Here is a 6,666-nt window from a genome sequence, read left to right as displayed (position 1 = left end):
ACCTAAAGCTGGCTCTGCCAGCGGGTGCTGTGTCCAGACACAAGGGAGTGAGGTGCCACTCTGATAACAAATGTACTTTTTTTAATTCCAAAACTAACTTTGTCACTGACCTCACTCATGCTTTCTCGCACTCTTTAACTCACTCTGTTACACTCCCATGTCCCCTCAGACTGTCGTTCACTCTCTCTCTAACTTGCTTCAGGAGACCTGGTTAATGGAGCAAGTAGTCAGAAGAAGACAGAACAAGAAGAAGCAGAGCTGCGGAAAAGGATAAACGGACACTAATGTGGTTGGCGGAGGAGGTAGGGAGACATTGAGAGACAGGATGAGAGTGTAAGAGACAGTGAGTAAACAATAGAGTGAGAGAACATGAGAAAGTGTGAGAGAGCATGAAAACTGCCTGTATGTGTGTTTGGTTTAAATCCCAAATCCTTAAAGCAATTGATGACAAAATGGCTGGGGAAATCTTTTGCCAGACTGTTCCAGTTTTAAGCATATACAAATACATATAGAAACTGAAACCCAGAGGCTACTTATCTAATCAGAAGGGGAAAAAAGCTTACTTGATACAAATATAACAAAAGCATTGCAGTAAAAATCAATACCAACCCTGAAGAATGTGACACCAAGATGTATAGCTACATGCAACAATCAATGGTGTACACTTTTCAATGTCTTGAATGCATTTCTTACAATAGTGAATGAAGTAGCTGAAACATGACTAGTTTAAAAAATGACAATATCACTAGTTAGAAGTAATATTTTTGCAGAAATATTACATATGGCCAACGATGATTAAGGGAAGTATGATACCAGATGAACTGGGCTAATCACATTCAATAAACAGTGTTATTAACTGCTAAAATAAAGTGGTGGTATATAAACCTAACGTCTATGTTGATACTTACAAAAGTAACAAAAGCAATTGTAATCAAATAACTAATGCCCACTATTCAGGCAGATACAAGTGTCTACAAACCTTTTATTATTCACTGTGGGCCATCATTGTCTTTACTGATAGAAATATTTTCATAATTATATTCTGAGGATTCTGGATTCAGGTAATCTGTTGGTGTCATTAATGGTTTTGAAGAGTGCTGATATATTGTTCATGTTTGTTGTGGTTGTGTTTGAACTTCAATGTCAAGATTTCTTGACTCATTCAAATATTCCTTTAGTTTCAGTAACTATGCAATGCTTGCATAAACAAATGTGGTAACATATGGGATTTGTGATAACATATAGATATATGATTAAAATAATGTAAATGTTATGTTCCACCAACAAAATTCTAGGTCTGCCTCCAGATATCCAAATATTTTGTAGATATTATAAGGCATTTTCTTATAAGAACAAGGTATAACATCACAGAGCATTGGAACAAATGCATGTCATCTTGAGGTGATTACTTTGAAGGTAACGACACATTATCATGATGTACAATTTGAAATACCGTATTTGCTCGATTATAAGACGACCCTGATTATAAGACGACCCCCCAAAATCTGAATATTAACTTAGGAAAAAAAGAAAAAGCCTGAATATAAGACGACCCTAAAGGAAAAAAGTTTTACCAGTAAATGTTAATTCATGTAAACTATTTTTTTTTAATAAAAGCTATGATTGAGAAAAATATTTTTATTTCCTTGTATATTCCAACCTGTCCCCCAGTAACGCACATCTGCCCCCAGGCTTGCCACACCAATATGGCACTGTGGCCCATGATATGCCTTTTAACCCTCTATATGCAACTGTGCCCCATGGTATGCCTTTTGACCCCCTATGTGCCACTCTGCCTCCAGAAATGCCTTATACCCCTATATCCCATTCTGGCATTTAGGGGGTTAAAATGCATATTATGGGGCAGAGTGGCATATAGGGAGGTATAAGGCATTCCAGGAGGCAGAGTGGCATTAAGGGAGTTAAAAGGCATTTTTACCCCCCTTAGAAATGCCTTATACCCCTATATGCCACTCTGGCATTTAGGGGGTTAAAAGGCATATTATGGGGCAGAGTGAAATAGGGAGGTGAAATGCGTTATACCTCCCTATATGCCACTCTGCCCCATAATATGCTTTTTAACCCCCTAAGTGCCAGAGTGGCAAATAGGGGTATAAGGCATTCCAGAAATGCCCTATGCCCCCATTTAACACACTAACACACACACACACACACACACTAACACACACACACACACACACACACACCGGTGCTTCCAATTTCATGCTGTTTTGCCGGGGCAGCGGGTTAGCACCGGTGCGGGGAACTCTGATCTCTGACAGCCGGGGGAAGGTATACGCGACGGACGCAGACAAACCCCCGCTGCCAACTCCACCTCCTTCCGGCTGCGCGGATCGCTGCCCCGGCAAAACAGCAGGAAGCACCGGTAAGTGTGTGTATGGGGGGGGGAGACAGGAGGATCCAGGTCCCCTGCAGCGGTGCGGGGGATCTGGATCTTAGTCTCCTAATCAGACCTCTATTTGAGGTCTGATTAGAAGACGACCCCGATTAGAAGACGAGGGGTATTTTTCAGAGCATTTGCTCTGAAAAAAACCTCGTCTTATAATCGAGCAAATACGGTAAATGCTAAATCTTAGACAAATGTTTTAGGAATGTGTGAAAAAAACACTGTAGAATAAGAATGCTTTCAAAAATAAACATGCTAATAATTTATCACTTAACAAAATGAAAAGTGAGTGAACAGAATAAAAATCTTAATCAAATCGATATTTGGTGTGACCAACATTTGGCTTCAAAACAGCATTAATTCTTCTAGATACAGTTGCACAGAGTTTTCTAAGAACTTTGGCAAGTAGGTTGTTGCAACATTTGAGAGAACTAACCACAGTTCTTTTGTGGATTTAAGCAGCCACGGTTATTTCTTTTTCTTCATGTAATCTCAGACACACTTGATGATGTTGAGATCAGGGCTCTGTATACTGAGGCTATACTAAACGAGGACTCCTAGTTGTCATGCTGCAGAATAAGTTTGGGGTCAATCAGATGCCTCCCTGACAATATGGCATGATGGAGAAGTATCTGCCTGTACTTCTCAGCATTGATGAGACCAACTCTATTTCCAAAGATGCAGCCTCAAACTTTCAAGGAAACATTTTTCTGCACCCTAGTTCCCCGGTTTCATGAATAGTTGAGGCTATCGGCCTTGTTTCCGATCAGAGGTATGGCTTTTTGTCTGCAAGTCTTTCATGAAGACCACTTCAATCCAGACTAGTTTTAGTTAATGATTGTGTTTCAACCTACATAATAAATTAATGATTATTAGCACCCTGTGTGATATAATTGATATAATATAATTGATATAACCTATAAATGTGGTAAACCAAATACTGATTCGATTTAGGTTCATTCACTTTGCATTTTGTTAAATAATCAAAATAAACTATTAATATGGCTATTTTTTTATCTCAATCATACTTTACAACATATTTTCACACATACTTTTTGCACAATATTTTATTGTGGCGCTCCTCATATAGTTATATAAATATATATATTATATATAAAGCAAATCAGGTATGTGATCCCCTGCTAAGAATTAGGTAATAGTAGGCACTATTAAACAATTATCTACATCCATCAGACAAAGCCAAAAGACGTGCTTTTCCCACAGAAATCTTGTAGTTCTACCACCAGTTCTATACAGTATCTCACAAAAGTGAGTACACGCCTCACATTTTTGTAAATATTTTATTATATCTTTTCATGTGACAACACTGAAGAAATGACACTCTGCTACAATGTAAAGGAGTGAGTTTACAGCCTGTATAACAGTGCAAATTTGCTGTCCACAAAAGTGAGTACACCCCTAAGTGGAAATGTCCAAATTGGGCCCAAAGTGTCAATATTTTGTGTGGCCACCATTATTTTTCAGCACTGCCTTAGCCCTCTTGGGCATGGAGTTCACCAGAGTTGCCACAGGAGTCCTCTTCCACTCCTCCATAGTGACATCACGGAGCTGATGGATGTTAGAGACCTTGCGCTCCCCCACCTTCCGTTTGAGGATGCACCACAGATGCTCAATAGGGTTTAGGTCTGGAGACATGCTTGGCAAGTCCATCACCTTTACCCTCAGCTTCTTTAGCAAGGCAGTGGCCATCTTGGAGGTGTGTTTGGGGTTGTTATGTTGGAATACTGCCCTGCAGCCTAGTCTCTGAAGGGAGGGAATCATGCTCTGCTTCAGTATGTCACAGTACATGTTGGCATTAATGGTTCCCTCAATGAACTGTATCTCCCCAGTGCCAGCAGCACTCATGCAGACTCAGAACATGACACTCCCACCACCATGCTTGACTGTAGGCAAGACACACCTGTCTTTGTACTCCTCACCTGGTTGCCGCCACACATGCTTGACACCATCTGAACCAAATAAGTTTATCTTGGTCTCATCGGACCACAGGACATGGTTCGAGTAATCCATGGCCTTAGTCTGCTTGTCTTCAACAAACTTTCCTGTGCATCAGCTTTAGAAGAGGCTTCCTTCTGGGACCAATTTGATGCAGTGTGCGGCATATGGTCTGAGCACTGACAGACTGACCCCCTAACCCTTCAACCTCTGTAGCAATGCTGGCAGCACTCATACGTCTATTTCCCAAAGACAACATCTGGATATGACGCCGAGCATGTGCAATCAACTTCTTTGGTCGACCATGGCAAAGCCTGTTCTAAGTGGAACCTGTCCTGTGAAACTGCTGTATGTTCTTGCCCACCGTGCTGCAGCTCAGTTTTAGGGTCTTGGCAATCTTCTTATAGCCTAGACCATCTTTATGTAGAGCAACAATTATTTTTTTCAGATCCTCAGAGTTCTTTGACATGAGGTGCCATGTTGAACTTACAGTGACCAGTATGAGAGAGTGTGAGAGCGATAACACCAAATTTAACACCTGCTCCCCATTCACACCTGAGACCTTGTAACACTAATGAGTCACATGACACCAGGGGGGGATGGCTAATTGGGCCCAATTTGGACATTTCCACTTAGGGGTGTACTAACTTTTGTTGCCAAGGTATAAACATTAATGGCTGTGTGTTGAGTTAATTTGAGTGGACAGCAAATTTACACTTTTAAACAGGCTGTACACTCACTACATTGTAGCAGTGAGGGGTGTACTCACTTTTGTGAGATACTGTATATATACACCGTATTTTCCGGAATATAAGACGACTGGGCGTATAAGACGACCCCCAACTTTTCCAGTTAAAATATAGCGTTTGGGCTGTACTCGCCGTATAAGACTACCTCTCTACCCAGTAAACAACAACCAGCCAATCACGGCAAGCGATGTACCTTACTGGTGATTGGCTGGTTGTTGTATACAAAGCCTGCTTGGATTGGGTGGGTCAGCTCTTCCTAACATATGCCTGTCCACACACACACACACATGTATAGACATACACTGCCCTCACACACCCATTCCTTTAAACACATATACACGTACTGTCAGACACCAGCAAGTGTCTGCATTAGCAGGGTAGAAGGAGCCCAGAATGCAGGACTACTGGAGGTAACCGGAATAGTCCAGAGTAGTAGAGATAGGGCACAGTAGAAAAATCAGGTAGAGGCAGTACACCAAATAGCATAGACAGGTAACAGGCCAGGGTCAGGTCCAGGCAGCAAAGTAGCGAAAACAGGTCACAGGCAAGGGTCAGGTCCAGGCGGCAAAGTAGCGTAAACAGGTCACAGGCAAGGGTCAGGTCCAGGCGGCAAAGTAGCGTAAACAGGTCACAGGCAAGGGTCAGGTCCAGGCGGCAAGGTAGCATAAACAGGTCACAGGCAAGGGTCAGGTAACAGATCAAATCAGGAAACAAATAGGTTAAGGAGCACAGTACTGGGGACGCTGTGTAGGGCACAGAGCGTCTCAGAATATCTGAGCGCCGACATAAGGGAGCTTGAGGGTGTTATTGAGATCCCAGACGTGGCGTCTGACGTCACGTCTGGATCTCCGCCCTCTGTTCCGCCCCCAACCATCTCTTTCCTGTGAGACGGCACCAGAGGTGCCGCCCCTCCAGGGGAAGCCTCCATCCCCACTCCTCCCCCTCCCCCTGCACACTGTTAGCAGGAGGAGAGGAACTTAGGGTGGCGTGCTGGAGCGCCGCCCCCTTCGTGGGGACCAGAGCCGCGTCGCCGGCGTGTTCCCCAGCTCCCCGCATGGATGCGGGGAGTGAAGAACAGACTGCCCGAGCCGGCGACAGGGACCGTGAGCCTGTCGCGAGCAGACGCGGTCTGCCACGGGAGGTAAGTCCCGGACCTTGAATGGCACGTACCGTACGCCGGGCGGTACGTGCCTTACAGAACCCCCCCCCTAGACGACCCCTCCGGGGGCGTTCAAGTTTGGGGCGATCAGGGTGGTTACGGTGGAATGCACGGAGTTTAACAGGCGCATGAATATTACTAATGGGTTCCCAGGAACGATCCGTCACCCCATAACCCTTCCAATGTATGAAATATTCTAACCGGCCATTCTTTATGCGGGAATCAAGAATGTGCTGAACCTCGTATTCATTCTCTCCTGCAATCTCCACAGGAGGTGGAGGAGGAGGATCTGACGAGGGTCTCCAGGGTTTCACAAGGGAAATGTGAAAAACAGGGTGGATACGATATTTGTTGGGTAACTGGAGACGGACTGCAGCGATACCAACCATCTCAAT

This window comes from Spea bombifrons, chromosome 3 (assembly GCF_027358695.1).
Source record: "Spea bombifrons isolate aSpeBom1 chromosome 3, aSpeBom1.2.pri, whole genome shotgun sequence".
In the NCBI taxonomy this organism is placed as follows: domain Eukaryota; kingdom Metazoa; phylum Chordata; class Amphibia; order Anura; family Pelobatidae; genus Spea; species Spea bombifrons.
Note: the sequence above shows the minus strand (reverse complement) of the source record.